The sequence below is a fragment of the Sciurus vulgaris genome (genome assembly GCF_902686455.1).
Source record: "Sciurus vulgaris genome assembly, chromosome: 1".
Classification (NCBI taxonomy): Eukaryota; Metazoa; Chordata; class Mammalia; order Rodentia; family Sciuridae; genus Sciurus; species Sciurus vulgaris.
The window spans coordinates 82,837,246-82,849,572 of NC_136461.1; positions in this window are offsets into that span (position 1 = coordinate 82,837,246).

The window sequence follows — 12,327 nt, forward strand, 5'->3', positions numbered from 1 at the left end:
CTGGGGCCACTGATGGTAACTGAAACAACCAGCTTCATTCATTGCACAGCTTAAGGAATTGAGCTACCCCGGCTCAAATCTGGCTATTCAAGGTGTATGTTGGAGTAATAGTTTATTATTAGTAGTAAAATACATAAATGTATGAAGTCTGTAACTGTGATAAAATTTTCCCAAATAGAACTCACTAAGGCACAAAAAGAGGATGCTTTGATATTAAGAGTCTAAGGCACCTCACTTAATTGAAGGATGTATTGAACCACCAAACTGAGGATAAAGTTGGCTTCAGGAATACCCTGAACAGGAACTACTGCTGTTGAGACACTCATTTTGATCTCTCTCTCTGCACCTTCTTTAAGCTTTCATTTTGAACTATGGGCAATATTGGGGATGGGGCAGGGGAGGAAGTAACTATCCAAAATCAAGAGCTTGGAGGCTTAGGCAGGAAGATTGCCAGTTTGAGGCCAGCCTGAATGACTTATTGAGACGATCTCAAAATAAAAATTAAAAAAGGACTAAAGTGTTGAGGATATAACTCAGTGGTAGAGCACCTGCCTAGCATGCACAAGACCCTGGTTTGGGTCCCCAGTATCACCTAAAAAAAATAAATAAACAAACATACAAACAAACAAATAAGAGCTTTAGGGTTCAAATTCAGCTTTGCAAATTATATCAGTCAGTTGTCTGTTGACAGCAACACAATACCACAGACTGGGTGCATTATAAAGAAAATAGACTTTCTTTGGCTTGCAATTCTGGAGATCTAAGGTCGAAGGGCTGCATCTAGTGAAGGCCTTCTTGCTGGCAGATGTGAAGCTGCGCAGGTCTGAGGTTGTGGTGAGAGACAGGGAGCATGTACATATGAGTAGCTCTTCCGGCCTCTCTTCCTCTGCTTATAAAACCACCAAGATTTAATTATGTGTGGGGTATCTACCCTGATGACCTTATCTAGTGCTAATGACCGCTCAAAGGCCCCACATTCCAATACCTTAGTAGTTGGATTACGTTTTCAACCTCTTAATACTTCACAATGGGGATTAAATTTCAACACAGGAAGCCTCGGGGGATAGACACACTGAAACGAAATCCAAACCACAGCACAAATTTATCTATGACATATTACTTAATGGTTCTGAAGCAATAAAAGTCTGTCAATAAGGTCTTAGTCTGTTTTTTGCTGTTGTAACAAAATTCCAGTCTTTGTAATTTATAAAGAAAAGAGAATTATTTTTCGAAGTTCTGGATGGTGGGAAGTCCAAGAGTGTGGCACTGGCATATGTTGAGGAGGGTTCTCGTGCTGTATCACAGTATGGCAGAGGGCATAGAGGACAAGAGCCCAAGAGTGAGTGTGAGAGCACATGTGTGGGACAGGGATAAAGGAGAGGGTAGGAGAGCACATGAGAGAAAGTTGGGAAAGACATATTCAATTTTATACCAACCCACTCTCATAATAACTAACCCACTCTTCCATAACCACCTTAGTCCACCATGAGGGTGGTGGTTGAGTGATCACCTCTTACATTGACAACAGCATTTCAACATTAAATCAGAGAAAAAATTCAAATTATAGCAAATAATAAGTTTCTCTTTGGGTTTTTTGAGATAGTTGTATGCACTAATAACATAAGGCACTCAGCCTAACAGTTGGCCTATAGTAGCTATGTATAAATGGTATTATTATTATTACCTATGTTTAAGAATTTAAAAAATTCTTTATATATATAAAGAAAAAATATATATGTATTTTAGTTATAGGTGGACACAATACCTTTATTTTATTTTTATGTCATGCTGAGGATCGAACTCAGGGCCTCACGCATGCTAGGTAAGCATGCTACCACCGGGCTATGATCTCAGCCCTCAAGATATTTGATCACAGATCTTTCCTCCCTATTCTTTCACCATTCCCTTGGCTGAAAAGCCAACATATAAAAAACCATCCAACAAAGATCAGCATTCATAGAATCTAAGATGCCTTCATTTGTGAGATGGACCATTGGTTTAGGTACCACACTACAAAAGTACATTGCCAATTATACTATGGCTCACTTATCACTTGAACTTTTTATTTTATACTTCTTGTAAAAGTTTTTTTAGACTTACTTAGATGTAACATGATCCAGTATCACTGTTGTGCCTGCACAGAAAGGAAGACACCAGCAAAATACCTAAACTATTCATAAAACCTTTCACATTCTGTGTCTTTTCAACCACATTTCAACTTGGTGGCATCAATGTATGTTTTTCCACATAATTTATCCTTTGTTTCATCAGTAGCATGGGTGGAATTGAATTTCTTAAAAAAAGACTCCACTAATACTTCCAGGAATTTTTTTATCAGAGTTTCTCACACCCATTCTGCTGTTCTACAAGTTTTGATGCTGGCACTTTCACGATCTCAGCAGCAATCAAGTCATCAAGAAAAATAACTCATTTAGTCTGTATGCAAAACATGTCTTACATTTCATCAGCTGCCTGGCTCATGGACAATGTAAGACATCATAAGAGGTGTGATTTCAGAGATGTGAAAATGTGAAAAATATGTGCATCTAAGAATTGACACACATATGATACTGTACTGCCCCTATCACCACGGGTGCCTTACTTTGCATAAATAAATAAATAAATAAATAAATAAATAAATAAATAAATAAATAAATCATCTTAAAAGTATTTTGAAATAGTTTAATGCCTTAAAAATATTTGAATAATGACTCTTTAGCCTAATTGTGTTGTACTGGAATTGATTGTTTTGTTTTTTGTTTTGTTTTGAACATCAACAGACAATGATAGGCTGAGCTTTCAGACTAAAAACAACTTTTCTCACGTGAAAGAATGCTTTTCATTAGTTCTATAGCATCCCACTCACAGAGAATTTAGTACCATATGAAGACACTTGAAATCTGCTGTTTTTTTCTGCCAAGATTTGTTGTTACAAGAAGCAGTCACAAGGCTTGTTTTTTAAAAATAGTATTTCTAAAGTATTTTTGTCTTTTTTATTTTTTATTTATTTATTTATTTTTATTTTTACAGAATGCACTTTGATTCATTGTACACGAATGGGGTACAACTTTTTGTTTCTATGGTTGTGCATGATGTAGATTTATACCATTCATGTACATAGGGTAAAGGAATACATGTCCTTCATTTTTTAAGCTGAGGGTATACTCAGTTCCAATTCAGGAAAAAGTAAAAGGAATTTTTAAAAAAGTTTTATGGGCTTACTAACCTCCTTTTTTTCCTCTTTTTTTTTTTTTTTTAATCAAGGCATAACTTACATAAAATAAAATACAGTTTTAAAATAAAGTTCAATGACTTAAATTTAAGTAACAACCACTATGATCAAGAAATAGAACGTTTCAATGAATTTCTGCCCCTTCCACATAATCTGTTCTTTTAATTTAAGCCGTGATCAACAACATAATGAAATGACAGACAAAGGAAGGAAAAGAAAACGAAAGTTCTTAAGTGATCCTGAATAAAACAGTGAAAAATCAGTCTCTTTGCTTCTTAATTTTAATTGCTATGGTTTTCAAGTGAGACAGTTATTCTTTATATGTTTAATATTAACTTGTATAGTAACATAATATGATACTCTAGCCACACATTCAGATTGAAATATTACATATTTTTAGACAGCCTGGTTCAGGTACCATGTGGTATCTCATTTCAGTTTGGGACATAAACTCTGAATAGATTTATCTACCACATGATTTCCTGACTTAGCCTAGTAATGTCAAAACTCTGTACTGTGTATAAGTTGTGATGATTACTGTAACATTTATTTTGTTTTCCTTTGTACCTGTGAATAACTACTATTCGAATATGTAAAGGTGACTTGTCCTCGTCTTCCCTTTTCATCTCCTGGATGAAACTGTGAGACTTTGTTAGAATAAATCTATTATTTCTGTTGCCTGTTTTGCTCTGAATGTCAATCAAGTTAAGGCATGGGTAGCAATCTGCTTGTTTAATATTGATGCATGTCAACATGTCTCAAGTGATAAGATTTTGGGTAGAATCAGGACCCTGAGCTATTTATTTACACACTATACCTATGCATGCATTCATTCTTGATTCATTATACAAATATTGAATGCATTAATATGCTAGGTACTGGGCAAAGAGTTGGAGATATGATCAAAGATGACATAGAAATATTCCCCATCTCCCAAGAGTCATACTCTACTGGGATTATGGACACATAAGCAATTATGGTAGTCTTTTGAAGAGTAAATATGATGTGATAGGGGAAAAGAGAAAGGGTCCTCAACTTAGACTCAGAAGAGGGATGGGATTCAGACTTGAGGAATGAGTAAGAAGTGAGAAAGTATCTTAGGAGAAAGAAGAGAGGCAAGAATAAAGCAGGTGGTAATATGGTCCCAATAGCAGGACCCCTGAGTGTGCTTCATCTAGAAATAGGGAGCTAATGAAGTCAGCCTTGAAGAAATGCCTGGCTCATCACTGATCCAGAGGGCAATGAGAATCCCAGGAAGATAGCAGAATTTTATCTGAAACATCAATAGACAAAGTATTCTAGTCTAATCTTTTATTCGTAGAGAGTTTTTATATCACAAAGGGAGAGAGGGAGAGATAGAATTGAGAGAGAGAGAGAGAGAGGAGAGAGAGAGAGAGAGAGAGAATCACACACACACACACACACACACACAGAGTGAGAGAGCGATTGAGAGCGAGATACACAGAGACAAAGACTAAGGTGGTATTATGAGGTAGTAGGAGTGCCACAAAGGAGATTTTATTCTTTTCTATTTACTTGACTTGATTCTTCTTTCCACGGAAACCAGAATAAAATAAAAGAAGTGAAAACCAGTAGGGGAATACAGAAACATTCCCGCAAAGAGACTATTGTTTTGATATAGATTGTGTTAAAAAGACTAACAAAATAGTGCTCCTTTGTTCTATTACTGGGAAATGCCGGCAGGAAATCTCATTTACGCCCTTGGTTTCAACAGGTGGAAGATGATCAATGTGTAATCTTTCATGTTTCTGTCTCCCACACTGCACTACAGCTTCTAAGAAGCCCAAACCACAGTTTCTAGGCACCTGGTGTAATGCCTGATACACAGTAAGATGCTCAGTGAATGCTTGTTGAAGAAGGAAGGTAGAGATCTAATTTTCCAGCCTACTTTTCTTAACTCTCCTTTCTTGGTTTTTGTTTGCTTGTTTGTATTTGAAGGCCCTCAACTCACCAGGCATGGCCTTTATCACCCTATTGTAAAAGGGACTGGTATCCTCCTGAGTGGATTCTGAGCTTCTGAAGGGCAGTGATTTTATCCTGTTCATCATGCTATGCATGAAACCTCATCAAATAACTAGTATATGGTAGGTGCTCTATAACTCTGTTAAATAAGCGATTTTTATCAAGAACTTATGAACTTTGCAATTAATTTATTTGTATTAACAAATACTTATTGAATTCTTCATTTCCATTGCTTTTTTAAATATGGAGGGTACAGAGGTGATCCAAGATGACAAGGTCCCTGACATTTAAATTCCAGTGGAGACAATTAGCAAATCAAACTCCATGTTTGATCTATGGACACTGATAGTTTTCAAGTTGTACTCTTCCCTCTTTCCCTTTGTGTCCAACCTCTGGGCAAGCAGGTAAGAAAGCCTGGGAACTTACTCTTTTGGTGCTATGGGGCAGGTGTGCAGACCATGGAAGCCTCAGAGTTCTAAGCCAGGCACCATCTCCTAACCACAATGAACATCAAAGCCATTTACCCCTCCCTTCATTCAATTCATCTCCAATTGCCCTGATTTTCCCAGAAAGCCTCAGCTTGCAAGCAAGAAACCTTCTGCATCCTCTTGGAGCATGTGTCGTTACTCAGGACATCTCAACCAATGTAGCAGTGGTGGTAAAGTTGTCGATCCTAGTATCTGTGTGGTGTCTCAGTCTATCCAAATTGCTATTTCAAAATATCTTGGATTGTGTAACTGATAAACAATAGAAGTTTATTTCTCACAGTCCTCAAAGCTGGGAAGTCCAACATCAAGGCACTGGGTAGTGTGTAGTTAGGGTCAGCTTCCTCAAAGATAGCGCTTTCTTGCCATGTCCCTACCAGTGTAAGGGGTAGAATTATTGTTTGAATATGAAATGTCCCCCTAAAGCTCTTGTGCTAGTGCAGGAACATTTAGAGGGGAAATGATTGAATGAAGAGACTTTTAGGTGGTAACTGTAGGCAGGTGGGGCATGGTTGGAGAAGGTGGGTCACATGCTCTGGAAAGGTTCATCTTTTCTGTAGACCTATCTTCCTTCCTTTTCTTTGCTTCCTGACTACCAAGAAGTGAGCAGCATTCCTCTGCCATACCCTCTCCTGCTATGATGTTCTGCCTCATCTTGGGCTCAGAGCAATGGACTTAGCCAACCACAGACTAAACCTTTGAAACTATGAGCCAAAATAAACTTTTTTTTTTTTGCCTCTAAGCTGTTCATGTTAGGTATTTAGATCACAGCAATAAAAAGCTAATACAGAAATTGGTATTGAGAAGTGGGATCATTGCTGTGACTAACCTGATCATGTGGTTTAGAAGTGTGTGGATCTGGTTTGCAGGGGGAGTTTGGAAAAGTCTGAAGATACAGACTAGAGAATCCTTAAAATTTTGTGAGCAGAGCTTAATGGGTGATTCTGGTGGGAGTTCAAAAGGCCAGAATGCCTACATGAATGCAGATAGTAAAGACTGTACTCACTGGGTTTCAGAGGGAAATATGGACTCTTGAGAATTGGACTAGAGGCCATTCATGTTACACATGTATTAGTAGAGAACTTTTCTAAATTTTCCCCATGTCCTGAGACAGTAAGTGAGGCTAAATTTAAAGGAGATGGAATAATTAATCTGTTGGAGAAAATGTCAAGGCAGCAAAACACTTAGTTGGTGGCATGGATTTTGCTGGTGCTTTTTAGCCAGGTTTACTATGAGAATTGGGAACAGAAATCAGAGCTGAAGGATTTTTAATACTTGCAGGTTAGCCAGAAAAATGCATGTATAAAACTAGGGCCAATGGAGTGTTGGTTGTTAAAGGGATTATAGCACAAAAGAGATGCTAAATACTTTACACAGAGATGATAAGAAAGATGATTTGAGGGCATCTCAAGAATTTGCAACACTATACCAATTGCAGTCTCAAAGATGTAGAAAAGAAAATTCCTTTGAGAAGAGATCATCGGGGCACCCTGCTTTCACAAGATTGCTAAGAAATTGTTCCACTACGCTCATCTGATCAAGTACTCACAGATTGCTGCAGCTATGATCCCAGGGGACCCAGGTACTGCATGAGCTGGTGGCAGACCTTGGCATCATCCATATTATGCTGTGTCTGCAGGAATACAGAATGCTGAATTTAAAGGGTTATGGAGGCATCCACTGAGATTTCAAAGGAAGGCAAGGAAAATTCTAGCAGGGTCAGAATCCCTGCAGGCTGCCCATAAGAGTGTGGTACATAAAACTGTGAAGGTAAAACCACAGCTAAAATGGAGACCCCAGAAATTAAGAGATGCCAGTGATGTGGACTGTCCACTGAGAAAAGCCACTGACTGTGAAGAGAGGCCATGCGTACTAAAATTGTGAAGGCCAAAGGGGCAGGACTGTCAATCCCTTTGGAAAAGAATCTTGCTGTCATATGTCTTAGGTGCTATATGCAGAGTTACAGATCCTATTTGCCTGGCTGGGTTTTGGTCTTGTTTTGGTCCCTTTCCTTCTTTCTATGTCCCAATTTCTCCCTTTTAGAAGGGGAATATTTATTCCATGCCACTGTGTATTGGATATATGTAAGTTGCTTTTGATCTTTATAAGGGTTCATAGTCAAAAGTTTGCCTTGAGTGAAAGGAGACTTTGGACTTTTGGGCAATGCTGGAACTTTGAGACTATGGAGATCTTTGGAGATGGACTAATGCTTTTTGCCTTGTGAGATGAAAATGAGTTTTGGGGGCAGGAGTGGAATATGATGGTTTTGATAGTAGGTGACCTCCAAAAGCTCCTTGGTTAATGCAAGAACATTCATAGGTAAAATGATTAGATTAAAAGATTTCTGGATGATAACTGTAAGGAGCTGGGGTATGACTAGATAAGATGGGTCCCTGGGCATGTGACTGGGAAGGGTTCCTCTTTTCTGCAACCTATTTCCCTCTCTGCTTCCTGGTGAGCAGTACTCTTGAGCCATGTCCTTCTGCCGTAATGTTCTGCCTCATCTTGTGCTCAGAGCAATGAGCTTGGCTGACCATGAACTAAACCTCTGAAATTGTGAGCTAAAATAAGTTTTTTTTTCTCCTCTAAGTTGTTCTTGTTTGATATTTTGATTACAGTGATGAAAAGCTGACTAACACAGGCAGGTAAACTTCCTTAAGCCTCTTTTGAAAGAATTCCAATCCCATCAGGCGAGGACTCAACCCTTATGACCTAGTCACCAGCTCCCAGCACCATCACATTGGGGTGTGAATTTTGGGGGAAACAAACATTAAGACTACTCCATGGAGAAACCACAAGAAATACATAAACAAACAAACAAAAGAATTTCAGAGTATGTGCGATGAGAAAAATAGAAGTGGACAATAAAATGAAGAGCAAAACAAGGTGGGGGACGAGAGATGGGGTAAGACGGAGCTCTGTAGAATTATGTGAAATCTTAAATCTCTTGACTAGACCTCAACTTACTGTGGTGGGGACAGCCAGCTATTACCCAAATGGTCTTTCCCCTTTCTCCATAATAAAAAAGAAATAATAATAAGAGCAATACTGAATTTCTTCTTCTATCTTTAGCTGAGTACATGGCCTCCCTGGTAAAATTGACATTGTTTAGGTACACTTTAAATTAGGAGCACTCATGGGACTGAGTTCCAGTTAGTGGGATTAAACTGACTCTCATTCTTCGGATGGCGTGTAAACTTGGTGGAATTCCAGAAGCCACCCTGGCCCACAACATAACTTTGAGAATTGAAGGAGAGCAGATTCACAAAATAAAAGACAGTTGGCTCCAGACACTGTCTACCTTCAGACTTGAACATGTATGAGAACACCAATTGTTTCTTGTTAAAGCCACTGAAGTATTAGGTTCTATGTTTTTCTCATCTCTCAATATATTTCATCAACTTTACTTTTGCTAGTTGACCTTGAGATTGATTTTACCCTTTCTGTCTTATTTTTCTCTTTGCTTCTGTTCCTTTTTCCTCATTGAATGTTTTGCAATGTCCAACATCTTGAATTATTATAGAATAATTTTAAGAATTAACTTTTATTATAGAGAATGTAAAATATACAAAACAGGATAGAATAAATTGTTGAATTATTTAACAATCACTCAGTCCACCTCAGACCTCATATTATTATTTGAAGGTTTTATTTGTGATTTATAGTTATATTTAATAATGGGGTTCATTTTGACATAATCATACATGCAAAGAATATAATTTGCTCCATTTCAGTCACCACTATTTCATCTTTCTCTCTCCTTCCTCCTGCTGCTCTCCTACTTCTACTGATCTTACTTCTATTTATTTATTATTTTTATTGGTGTATTTTAGATACACATAAATGTGACATTCACTGAGCTATATATATATACACACACATAGTATAATTTGATCCATTTCATTCCAAAGTTCCTTTTCCTTTCCTTCATCCCTTCCCCTCTATCCCCTTCTACTATTCTACTAGTCTCCCTTCCATTTTCATGGAATTCACCCCCTGGTACTTTTTTTTCCCCCTTATTTTACCATTTTTTCCACAAAACATTTGACCCTTGAGTCTGGCTCAGTTCACTTACCATGATGTTCTTCATTCCATCTATTTACCAGCCAATACCAGCCTCAGCAATTTAGTGAGGCCCCCAGCAATTTACAAGACTCTGTCTCAAATATCTCATTCTTCTTTATGTCTGAGTAAAACTCCATTGTTTTTTATTATTTAAACAAATGGGATACATGTTGTTTCTCTATTTGTACATGGAGTCAAGGCATACCATTTGTGTAATCATAAATTTACATAGGGCAATCTTGTTTGATTCATTCTGTTATTTTTTTCCCTTACCCCCACCCCTCCCACCCCTCTTTTCCTCTATACAGTCCTTCCTTCCTCCATTCTTACCATCCTCCTTATCCCTAACCCTAAACCTAACCCTAACCCTAACGCTAACCCCTCCTACTCCCCATTATATGTCCTCATCGCTTATCAGCGAGATCATTCGTCCTTTAGTTTTTTGAGATTGGCTTATCTCACTTATGATATTCTCCAATTTCATCCATTTGCCTGCAAATGCCATAATTTTATCATTCTTCATGGCAGAGTAATATTCCATTGTATATATATGCCACAGTTTCTTTATCCATTCATCAATTGAAGGGCATCTAGGTTGGTTCCACAATCTGGCTATGGTGAATTGAGCAGCTATGAACATTGATGTGGCTGTATCTCTGTAGTATGCTGATTTTAAGTCCTTTGGGTATAGGCCAAGGAGTGGGATAGCTGGGTCAAATGGTGGTTCCATTCCAAGCTTTCTGAGGAATCTCCATACTGCTTTCCAGAGTGGTTGCACTAATTTACAACCCCACCAGCAATGTATGAGTGTACCTTTTTCCCCACATCCTCGCCAACACCTATTGTTGCTTGTGTTCTTGATAATCACCATTCTAATTGGGGTGAGATGGACTCTTAGGGTAGTTTTAATTTGCATTTCTCTTATTACTAGAGATGTTGAACATTTTTTCATATATCTGTTGATTGCTTGTACATCATCTTCTGTGAAGTGTCTATTCATTTCCTTAGCCCATTTGTTGATTGGATTATTTGTATTCTTGGTGTAGAGTTTTTTGAGTTCTTTATAGATTCTGGAAATTAGCGCTCTATCTGAAGTATGAGTGGCAAAGATATTCTCCCACTCTGTAGGCTCTTTCTTCGCATTGCTGATAGTTTCCTTTGCTGAGAGAAAGCTTTTTAGTTTGAATCTATCCCAGTTGTTGATTCTTGCTTTTATTTCTTGTGCTATGGGAGTCCTGTTAAGGAAGTCTGATCCTAAGCCAACAAGTTGAAGGTTTGGACCTACTTTTTCTTCTATAAGATGCAGGGTCTCTGGTCTGATTCCGAGGTCCTTGATCCATTTTGAGTTGAGTTTTGTGCAGGGTGAGAGATAGGGGTTTAATTTCATTCTGTTGCATATGGATTTCCAGTTTTCCCAGCACCATTTGTTGAAGAGGCTATCTTTTCTCCATTGCATATTTTGGGCCCCTTTGTCTAGTATGAGAAAATTGTATTTATTTGGGTTTGTGTCCGTGTTCTCTATTCTGTACCATTGATCTACCTGTCTATTTTGGTACCAATACCATGCCGTTTTTGTTACTGTTGCTTTGTAATAGAGTTGAAGATCTGGTACTCCATTGTGTTCATTGTGTTTGTATACCACATTTTCTTTATCCTCTCATCTGTTGATGGACACCTAGGCTGGTTCCATTATTTGGCTATTGTGAATTGTGCTATTGTAAACATGGGTATGCGTGTTTCACTATAGTAGGCTGACCTTATTTCTTTAGGATAAATACCAAGGGATGGGATAGCTGGTTCATATGGTGGTTCCATGACTAATCTTTTGAGAAATCTCCATACTACTTTCTAAAGTGGTGCATTACTTTGAAGTCCCATCAAAAATGTATGAGTATAGCTTTTTCTCCACATCCTCACTAGCATTTATTACTTATATTCTTGATGGTTGGACTCAGATGAAATCTCAATTATTTTAGTCAGCTTTTTCACTGCTGTGACCAAAAGACATTACTAGTACAATTTTAAAAGAGGAAAAGTTTATCTGGCACTCATGGTTTCAGAGGTCTTAGTCCATAGATGGCTGACTCCATTACTGTGGGTCGAAGGAGGGGCAGAACATTATGGTGGAAGGGTGTGGAGGCCAAAGTAGCTCAGAACATGGCACCAGGAAGCAGAAAGAGAGGGAGCGATCTCTGTTTCCACAACATATATACCCCCAAGTCTTGCCCCAGTGGCCTTCCACTTATAGCAACACCCTCCCTGCCTACAGTTACCATGTGGATAATGTATTCAAGTGGATTACTGCACCGATTAGGTTAAGGCTCTTGGAGTCCAGCATTTCACCTCTGAACTTTCTCCCACTTCTCACACATAAGCTTTTAGCAGACATCTCATATTTAAAGCATTATATCATTGTAGGTTTAATTTGTGTTTCCCTGATTGTTAGGAATGAACATTTTCCCAATTTTCTATTAGTGCATTATAGTTGTATATTATGGTGGGATTTGTCAGTAAATATTTATACACGCACACAATCTAACAATATAATTTGATTGAACTTTT